Source organism: Pongo pygmaeus, chromosome 3, assembly GCF_028885625.2.
Source record: "Pongo pygmaeus isolate AG05252 chromosome 3, NHGRI_mPonPyg2-v2.0_pri, whole genome shotgun sequence".
In the NCBI taxonomy this organism is placed as follows: Eukaryota; Metazoa; Chordata; class Mammalia; order Primates; family Hominidae; genus Pongo; species Pongo pygmaeus.
In genome coordinates, this window is record NC_072376.2 from 81359868 (window position 1) to 81370531 (window position 10664).

The 10664-nt window shown below is 41.4% G+C and overlaps 1 pseudogene; it reads right to left on the reverse strand.

Annotated features, from left to right (window-relative positions):
- LOC134739521 (UDP-glucuronosyltransferase 2B4-like) overlaps positions 1-10664 on the reverse strand; it is a 374361-nt pseudogene that overhangs the window by 226034 nt on the left and 137663 nt on the right.

Sequence of the window (10664 nt, forward strand, 5' to 3'; positions counted from 1 at the left end):
TTGTAGATATGTGGCATTATTTCTGATGTCTCTGTTCTGTTCCATTGGTCTATATCTCTGTTTTGGTACCAGTAGTATGCTGTTTTGGTTACTGTAGCCTTGTAGAATATTTTGAAGTCAAGTAGTGTGATGCCTCCAGCTTTGTTCTTTTGGCTTAGGATTGATTTGGAAATGCGGGTTCTTTTTTGTTTCCATATGAACTTTAAAGTTGTTTTTTCCAATTCTGTAAAGAAAGGCATTGATAGCTTGATAGGGATGGCATTAAATCTATAAATTACCTTGGGCAGCATGGCCATTTTCATGATATTGATTCTTCCTACCCATAAGCATGGAATGTTCTTCCATTTGTTTGTATCCTCTTTTATTTCATTGAGCAGTGGTTGGTATTCTCCTTGAAGAGGTCCTTCGCATCCCTTGTAAGTTGAATTCCTAGGTATTTTATTCTCTTTGAAGCAATTGTGAGTGGGAATTCACTCATGATTTGGCTCTCTGTTTGTCTGTTATTGGTGTGTAAGAATGCTTGTGATTTTTGCACATTGATTTTGTATCCTGAGATTTTGCTGATGTTGCCTATCAGCTTAACGAGATTTTGGGCTGAGACGATGCGATTTTCTAGATGTACAATCATGTCATCTGCAAATAGGGTCAATTTGACTTCCTCTTTTCCTAATTGAATACCCTTTATTTCCTTCTCCTGCCTCATTGTCCTGGCCAGAACTTCCAACAGTATGTTGAATAGGAGTGGTGAGAGAGGGCATCCCTGTCTTGTTCCAGTTTTCAAAGGGAATGCTTCCAATTTTTTCCCATTTAGTATGATATTGGCTATGGGTTTGTCATAGATAGCTCTTACGATTTTGGGATATGTCCCTTCAATACCTAATTTCTTGAAAGTTTTTAGCATGAAGGATTGTTGCATTTTGTCAAAGGCCTTTTCTGCATCTATTGAGTTAATTATATGGTTTTTGTCATTCGTTCTGTTTACATGCTGGATTACAATTATTGATTTGTGTATGTTGAACCAGCCTTGCATCCCAGGGTTGAAGCCCACTTGATCATGGTGGATAAGCTCTTAGATGTGCTGCTGGATTCAGTTTGCCAGTATTTTATTGAGGATTTTTGCATCGATGTTCATCAGGGATATTGGTCTAAATTCTCTTTTTTGTTGTGTCTCTGCCAGACTTTGGTATCAGGATGATGTTGCCCTCATAAAGTGAGTTATGGAGGATTCCCTCTTTTTCTATTGATTGGAATAGTTTCAGAAGGAATGGTACCAGCTCCTCCTTGCACCTCTTGTAGAATTCGGCTGTGAATCCATCTGGTCTTGGTCTTTTTTTGGTGGTAAGCTATTGATTATTGCCTCAATTTCAGAGCCTGTTATTGGTCTATTCAGAGATTTTACTTCATCCTGGTTTAGTCTTGGGAGGGTGTGTGTGTCCAGGAGTTTTTCCATTTCTTCTAGATTTTCTAGTTTATTTCCATAGAGGTATTTACAGTATTCTCTGACAGTAGTTTGTATTTCTGTGAGATCAGTGGCAATATCCCCCTTATAATTTTTTATTGTATCCATTAGATTCTTCTCTCTTTTATTCTTTATTAGTCTTGCTAGCACTTTATCGTTTTTGTTGATCTTTTCAAAAAACAGCTCCTGGATTCATTGATTTCTTGAAGGGCTTCTTGTGTCTCTATTTCCTTCAGTTCCACTCTGATCTTAGTTATTTCTTGCCTTCTGCTAGGTTTTGAATGTGTTTGCTCTTGTTTCTCTAGTTCTTTTAATTGTCATGTGAGGGTGTCAATTGTAGCTCTTTCCTGCTTTCTCTTGTGGGCATTTAGTGCTATAAATGTCCCTCTACACACTGCTTTGAATGTGTCCCATAGATCCTGGTATGTTGTGTCTTCATTCTCATTGGTTTCAAATAACATCTTTATTTCTGCCTTCATTTTTTTATGTACCCAGTAGTCATTCAGGAGCAAGTTGTTCAGTTTCCATGTAGTTGAGTGGTTTTGAGTGAGTTTCTTAATCCTGAGTTCTAGTTTGATTGCACTGTTGTCTGAGTGACAGTTTGTTATAATTTCTTTTCTTTTACATTTGCTGAGGAGTGCTTTACTTCCAACTATGTGGTCAATTTTAGAATGGGTGTGATTTGGTGCTGAAAATAATATATATTCTGCTGATTTCAGGTGGAGAGTTCTGTAGATGTCTGTTAGGTCCACTTGGTGCAGAGCTGAGTTCAATTCCTTGATATTCTTGTTAACTTTCTGTCTCGTTGACCTGTCTAATGTTGACAGTGGTGTGTTAAAATCTCCCATTATTATTGTGTGGGAGTCTAAGTCTCTTTCTAAGTCTCTAAGGACTTGCTTTATGAATCTGGTTGCTCCTGTATTGGCTGCATATATATTTAGGATAATCAGCTCTTCTTGTTGAGTCAATCCGCTTACCATTATGTAATGGCCTTCTTTTTCTCTTTTGATATTTGTTGGTTTAAAGTCTGTTTTATCAGAGACTAGGATTGCAACCCCTGCCTTTTTTTGTTTTTCATTTGCTTGGTAGATCTTCCTCCATCCCTTTATTTTGAGCTTATATGTGTCTCCGCATATGAGATGTGTTTCCTGAATACAACACACTGATGGGTCTTGACTCTTTATCCAATTTACCAGTCTGTCTCTTTTAATTGGAGCATTTAGCCCATTTGCATTTAAGGTTAATATTGTTATGTGTGGATTTGATCCCATCATTATGATGTCAGCTGTTTATTTTGCTTGTAAGTTGATGCAGTTTATTCCAAGTCTCGGTAGTCTTTACAATTTGGCATGTTTTTGCAGTGGCTGGTACCAGTCGTTCCTTTCCATGTTTAGTGCTTCCTTCAGGAGCTCTTTTTGGGCAGGCCTGGTGGTGACAAAATCTCTCAGCATTTGCTTGTCTGTAAAGTATTTTATTTCTCCTTCACTTATGAAGCTTAGTTTGGCGGGATATGAAATTCTGGGTTGAAAATTCTTTTTTTTAAAAATGTTGAATATTGGTCCCCACTCTTTTCTTGCTTGTAGAATTTCTGCTGAGAGATCAGCTGTTAGTCTGATGGGCTTCCCTTTGTGCGTAACCTGACTTTTCTCTCTGGCTGCCCTTAACATTTTTTCCTTCATTTCCACTTTGGTGAATCTGGCAGTTATGTGTCTTGGAGTTGTTCTTCTCAAGGAGTATCTTTGTGGCATTCTCTGTATTTTCTGAATTTGAATGTTGGCCTGCCTTGCTAGATTGGGGAAATTCTCATGGATAAAATGCTGCAGAGTGTTTTCCATCTTGTTTCCATTGTCCCTGTCATTTTCAGGTAAACCAATCAGACGTAGATTTGGTCTTTTCATATAGCGCTATATTTCTTGGAGGCTTTGTTTGTTTCTTTTTATTCTTTTTTCTATAAACTTCTCTTCTTGATTTATTTCATTCGTTTGATCTTACATCACTGATACCCTTTCTTCCAGTTGATCATATCAGCTACTGTGTCCTGTGCATTCATCACATAGTTCTCGGGCCTTGATTTTCAGCTCCATCAGGTCCTTTAAGGACTTCTCTGAATTGGTTATTCTATTTAGCCATTCATCTAATTTTTTTTCAAGGTTTTAAATTCTTTGCCATGGTTTCAAACTTCCTCCTTTAGCTTAGAGTAGTTTGATTGTCTGAAGCCTTCTTCTCTCAGCTCATCCAGCTTTGTTCCATTGCTGGTGAGGAGCTGCATTCCTTTAGAGTTTCCAGTTTTTCTGCTCTATTTTGTCCCCATCTTTTTGGTTTTATCTACATTTGGTCTTTGATGATGGTGACGTACACATGGTGTTTTGGTGTGGACGTCCTTTCTGTTTGTTAGTTTTCCTTCTAACAGTCAGGACCATCAGCTGCACGTCTGTTGGAGTTTGCTGGAGGTCCACTCCAGACCCTTTTTGCCTGGATATCAGCAGCAGAGGCTGCAGAACAGAGGATACTGGTGAGCAGCAAATGTTGCTGCCTGATTGTTCCTCTGGAAGTTTTGTCTCAGAGGAGTACCCAGCCATGTGGGGTGTCAGTCTGCCCCTACTAGGGGGGTGCCTCCCAGTTAGGCTATTTGGGGGTCAGGGACCCACTTGAGGAGGCTGTGTCTTTGTTCTCAGATCTCCAGCTGCGTGCTGGGAGAACCACTACTCTCTTCAAAGCTGTCAGACAGGCACATTTAAGTCTACAGATGATTCTCTGCCTTTTATTTGGCTATTCCCTGCTCCCAGAGGTGGATTCTACAGAGGCAGGCAGGCCTCCTTGAGCTGGGGTGGGCTCCACCCAGTTCGAGCTTCCCACCACTTTGTTTACCTACTCAACCCTTGGCAATGGTGGGCACCCTCCCCCAGCCTCGCTGCCACCTTGCAGTTTGATCTCAGACTGCTGTGCTAGCAATGTGCGAGGCTTCGTGGGCGTAGGACCCTCTGAGCCAGGTGCAGGATATAATCTCCTGGTGTGCCGTTTGCTAAGACCACTGGAAAAGTGCAGTATTAGGGTAAGAGTGACCCAATTTTCCAGGTGCCGTCTGTCACCCCTTTCTTTGACTAGAAAAGGGAATTCCCTGACCCCTTGCACTTCCCGGGTGATGTGATGCATCGCCATGCTTCGGCTCACACTCGGTGCACTGCACCCACTGTCTTGCACCCACTTTCCAACACTCCCGAATGAGATGAACCCAGTACCTCAGTTGGAAATGCATAAATCACCCATCTTCTGTGTCGCTCACACTGGGAGCTGTAGACTGGAGCTGTTCTTATTTGGCCATCTTGGCTCCACTCCTCTTTTTCTTTTTAAACTGCTGTTGCTTTAAAGTTTGTTTTGTCTGATATAAGCATAGCTTTTTCTTCTTGCTTTTGTTGTCCGTTTGCATGCAAAATCTTTTTCCATCACTTTACCTTAAGTTTATTTGAGTCCTTATGTGTTAGATGAGTCTCCTAAAGACAGCAGAAACTTGTTTGGTGAATTCTCATCCATTTTGCCATTCTTATCTTTTAAGTAGATCTTTTAGGTCATTTATATTCAACATTAATATTGAGATATGAGATACTGTTCTATTCATTATGCTATTTGTTTCCTGAGTAACTTGGCATTTTTTCATTATCTCATTGCTGTATAGATTCTTTGAGATTTATGCTTTAAGGAGGTTCTATTTTGGTGTATTTTGAGGATTTGTTTCAAGATTAATAGCTCATTTTAGCCGTTCTTGTAGTGCTGGCTAGGTAATCTTGAATTCTCTCAGCATTTTTTAATCTGCAAAAGACTATTTTTCCTTCATTTATGAAGCTTAGTTTCACTGAATGCAAAATTCTTGGCTGATAATTGTTTTTTTTAAAGGAGGCTAAAAACACAACTCCAATCCCTTCTAGAATGTAGGGTTTCTTCTGAGAAATCAGCTGTTAATCTTATAGGTTTTCCTTTGTAGGTTACCTGATGTTTTTGCCTCAGAGCTCTTAAGATTCCTTTTTTTGACTTGACTTTAGATAACCTGATGACTATGTGCCTAGGCAATGATCTTTTAGTAATGAATTTCCAAGGTGTTCTTTGAGCTTACTGTACTTTGATGTCCAGATGTCTAGTAAGGCCAGGGAAGTTTTTCTTGATCATTTTCTCAAATACGTTTTCCAGACTTGTACATTTGTCTTCTTCCTCAGGAACACCAAATATTCTTAGCTTTGGACATTTAACATAGTCCCATCCTTTTTGGAAGCTTTGTTCATTTTGTAAAAATTATTTTTCTTTGTCTTTGATGGATTGAGTTGATTCAAAAGCCTTGACTTTGAGTGCTAAAGTTTTTTCTTTTGCTTGTTCAATTCTATTGCTAAGATATTCCAGTGCATTTTGCATCTTTCTAAGTGTGACCTTGATTTCCAGAGATTTTTTTTTAAATTTGAATTTATGCTATTTTACTAAAGATTTTTCCTTTCATATTCTTTAAGTTGGAGTTCAACTTTCTCTGGTTCCTCCTTGATTAGCTTAATGATCCACCTTCTGATTTTATTTTCTGGTAATTCAGGGATATCATCTTGGTATGAAGGCATTGCTGGTGAGCTGGCATTATTATTTAGGAGTGTTAAAGAACTTTGTTTTTTTGTATTACCATAATTGTTTTTCTGGTCCCTTCTCATTTGAGTAGACTATGTCACAGGAAAGATATGGGACTCAAGGTCTGCTGTTCAGATTCTTTTGTTCCACAGTGTACTCCCTTGATGTAGTGTTTTCCCCCTTTCTCTAGGTATGGGACTTCCTGAGAGCTGAACTGCAGTAATTGTTTTTGCTCTTATTGTTCTATCCACCCAGTGGAGTTATTGGGCTCTGGCCTGGTACTGGAAAGTGACTGCAAAGTCCTGTGATGTGATCCATCTTCAGGTCTTCAGTGGTGGATATCAGTGTGCGCTTTGATGGAGGTAGCAGAGGAGTGAAGTAGACTCTGTGAGTTTCCTTGGTTGCATTTTTGTATGGTGCACTGGTTTTATGTTTGCTGACCTCCAGACAGAAGGTGACACTTTCAAGAGTACATCACCTTCAGTACTACAGGAAGAATGTAAGCTTTTCCTAGGGATGCCTGGTTAAGTATTAAGGTTTCTCAGGAGGTGGGCAAGGCACTAGAACTCCCAAGATATTATGACTGTTGAAGAGCACATAACCAGAAGTACTATAAGAAGAATGCAAATTTTTCCTAGGGATGCCTGGTTAAGTATTAAGGTTTCTCAGGAGGTGAGCAGGGCAATAGAACTTCAAAGATATTATGATGTTTGTCTTTGGCTACCAGGGTGGGTAGAAAAATTCCCCAGGTGGGGGCATGAATAGGTGTGTCTGAGCTCAGAATCTCTTTGGGCATGGCTTGCTACAGCTGCTGTGGTGGATGGAGGTGTGATTCCCAGGCCAATGAATTTAGGTTCCCAGAGGGATTATGGCTATCTCTGCTGAGTCATCCAGGTCATCAGGGAAGTTGGGGAATGCTGGCAGTCACGGGCCTCACCCTGCTCTCATAGAGCCTACAGTCCTAAAGGCTGGTCTCACTCCCACCATGCCCCCATCCACCTCCCCTCAACAGCATTTGGTCTATTTTTTTTGCAGCCAGTGACCGGGGCTGAGAACTTGCCCAAGACCACAAGCCTCCCCACCTAGAAAGCAAGCAGGCTTACCATTTTTCAGCATCTCAGGGAGCCTGCAGAGTGACCCAGTTCCTTCAAACTGTCTGTGAGTATTCTCAGCTTTCCTGGTTTGTTCCTGCAGTAGTCCTTGGAGAAAAAGTTTGTGACATGAGCCCTATCTCACTGCTCTATCCATCCAAGTAGAACCTGCAAACTAGTCCTGCCTCCTTTTCATCATCTTAATCCTATACATTTTTAGTGTCCTTCATCTTTTTTCTATTTTTGTTGGTTTAAAGTCTGTTTAGTAAGAAACCAGAATTACAACCCCTGCTTTTTCCTGTTTTTTATTTTCTTGGTAGATTATTTTCCATTTGTTTATTTTGAACCTATATATGTCACTGCAGGTGAGATAGGTCTCTTGAACACAGCATATCAATGAGTCTTGGTTCTTTAATCAGCTTGCCCCTCAGTGTCTTTTGATAGAGGCATTTAGCCCATATACATTTAAGGTTAATATTGATATGTGTGGACTTGATCCTGTCATCATGGTGTTAGCAGGTAATTTTGCAGACTTGTTTATGTGCTTGCTTTGCAGTGTCACTATTATGTATACTTCAGTGTGCTTTTGTAAAGGCTGGCAACACTTTTTTTCGCATATTCAGTGCTTCCTTCTGAAATTTTTGAAAGCCAGGTATGGTGGTAACAAATTTCCTCAGCTGTTGCTTGTCTGAAAAGGATCTTATTTTGCTTATCAAGGTTCGTTATGCTGGATATGAAACTCTAGATTGCAATTTCATTTCTTTAAGAATATTAAATATTGGCCACCAATCTCTACTGGCTTCTGGAATTTCAGCTGAGAAGTCCATTGTTAGTCTGATGAGCTTCCTATTGTAGGTAATTTGGTCTTTCTCTCTAGATGTCCTTTATATATTTTTGTATTTTGACTTTGCAGAATCTGATAATTGTTTGTCTTGGGAATGATCTTCTCATGGATTATCTCACTGGGGTTTTCTGCATTTCTAAATTTGAATGTTGGCCTCTCTAGCTAGGTTGGAAAAGTTCTCACGAATGATATCCTGAAATATGCTTTCCAAGTTGATATCATTGTCTCCATCTGTTTCAGATACACCAATTACTCATATATTCATTCTCTTCACACAATCTCATATTTCTTGGAGGTTTTATTCATTCATTTTTTTGTTCATTTTTTTCTCTATTATTATCTACCTGTCTTATTTCAGGAAGCCTGTCTTAAAGCTCTGATACTCTTTTTTTTCAGTTTATTTTGCCATTAATAGTTGTGATTGCATTTTAAAATTCTTGTGGTGTTGTTTTAAACTCTATCAGGTCAGTTACATTTTCTCTTTCAAGTTACTTTGTCTGTTAGCTTCTGAAATGTTTTATTATTATTATTATTATTAGCTTTCTTGCATTGGGTTACAATGTACTCCTTTAGCTCAGTAAACTTCATTTATATGCCTATTTTGAATTTTACTTCTGTCATTTCAGCTATCTTAGCCTCAGCCCAGTTCCAAACCCTTGCAGAAGAGGTGATGCTGTCATTTGGATGAAAGAAGGCACTCTGGCTTTTTGAGTTTTCACTGTTCCTGCACTGATTATTTCTTATTTCTGTGGGCTTATCTGCCTTCAATCTTTGAGGTTGTTGGCCTTTGGATTTTTTTTTCTTTTATTCTATTTGATGACCTTGAGGGCTTGTTTGTGATATGAGGTGGATTCAGCCAAATGGCTTTGGTTCCAGAGGGTGCAGTGTTCAGTTCCCAACTCCTGGACTGTATGCTTTAACTCTGGTGGACTTGCACTGAGCCCCAACTTTGTTCTCTCGATTTTCAAGGCTTTAAGTCTACTGCTGTGGGGTGAACAAGGTGTGGCAACTGCAGCAGAGCACTAGTGAGTGCAAGAGTGTCTGCCTCTTTCTGGGTGTTCACCACGGTGGCAGAAGCAAAGCAGCTGGAAGGGGAGTGGAAGGCCCTTGCTAGAGACTATGTGATGTTACCCTGGAGGTGGTGTTTGTTTAGGGAGGGGTGATTGCCAGCACAAGTCTGAGTGCCTTCTGTGTGTCCTGCAAGCAGAAGTGATCACTCAGGGTATGGAAGGATCCCCTGTCCTCTGTGCAGCATTGGCAAAAAGGTAGGCACTGGGAGGGCAGGGACTTATGGTTCTGTGTCCATCAAGGCTCTGTCTGCAATGTTGCAATGTCTGTCAGTGTGATTTGAGTGAATATGGTGGGGGTCATGGAGGGGTGCACTGCACTCCTGTGTGCTGATGGGTCAAGTACAGCAAAACCCACCCATGCAGACATGCACTCAGCAAAATGGTGTGAGGAGTTTCTGTGCACTCAGGGGAAGCTGCAGTATGGGAGAGAACATGTGGAATGATGCACAGTGGTAGGGGCTGCCTCACTGTATCTATTGGTCAGGCATGGTCCTCTGGTGCAGCAGCTGTGGTGTGAGCCCCAAGGGCACCCAAGACTGCCCTGTAAGTAGGCATGGCAAGGCTTGGGCCCCAGGAGAGTGTAGAAGAACAAGGAATGCCGAAATCAGACCAGCCTCATCTGATGTGCAGGATCACCATGCAGGGATCAGGTCTGACTGCTACCCAAGAGCTAGGGTCTCTTATTCATGAAAGTTGAACTTCGGGAGATGACCACACATTGCTACAGATTCTCCTGCACCCACCCCTCTGGGGTCCACATAAGTTGGCTTGCTGCTTTGCTACTTTGTTTGTTCTTGTGGCTTCATCTCAGAGAGATGCAAGTCAGAAATGGCTCAGTGTCTTTGCTCTTTTGTTGGTCCAAGGGAGGCAAGGAAACTTCCATTGCAGAGGCAGTGGCCAAGAGGCTTTCTGTTGCCCCAGGGGCTCTCTCCAGGGAGTTGCCAAGTTGTTACCAGCTAGATGGCTTGAGCAGACATTGGCTAGAGACTCAATCCTGGAAGATGTGCCTGATGAGGACATATGGGAACAGGCACCCACATTACACTCTGATCATTTTTCTATAGGGCTGCTGTGGTATGCTAGGGGCCCACTCCAGTCCCTAGTCACCTCAGATTTTCTAGTGCCTGTAAGTACCACCAGTGAAGGCTGAGAAAAACAAAGATGGCAGCCTGCCCTTTTCTCTGGTAGCTCCATCTCAGGGAGGTATGGACCTGTTTCCTGCACAAACACACCTCTAAGAGGTGGCTGGAGATCCCATTTGGGAGATCAGACCCCTAGTCAGAAAGAATGGTATCAGGGACCTGCTTAAGGTAATCTAGCCACATTTTCACAAAGCAGCTGTGCTGTGCTGGGTGTATACTTCAGACCCTGGTTGCCTTGGACACTCCAAAGCTAGAAGGCTGGAATGGCTTAAGTTGCCCAAACAGCAAAGATGTCAGCCTGCCCTGCCCCCTGAGATCTCTTTACCAGCAAGGCCTAGAAACTGTCAGCTGGTGAACACCAGCGGTGGTAGCCAGAAATCCCGGTTGGGAGGCTCCAACCAGTGATGAGGACGGGGGTCAGGGACTCAACTAAAAAAGCAGTCTGGCCCCATTTTTATA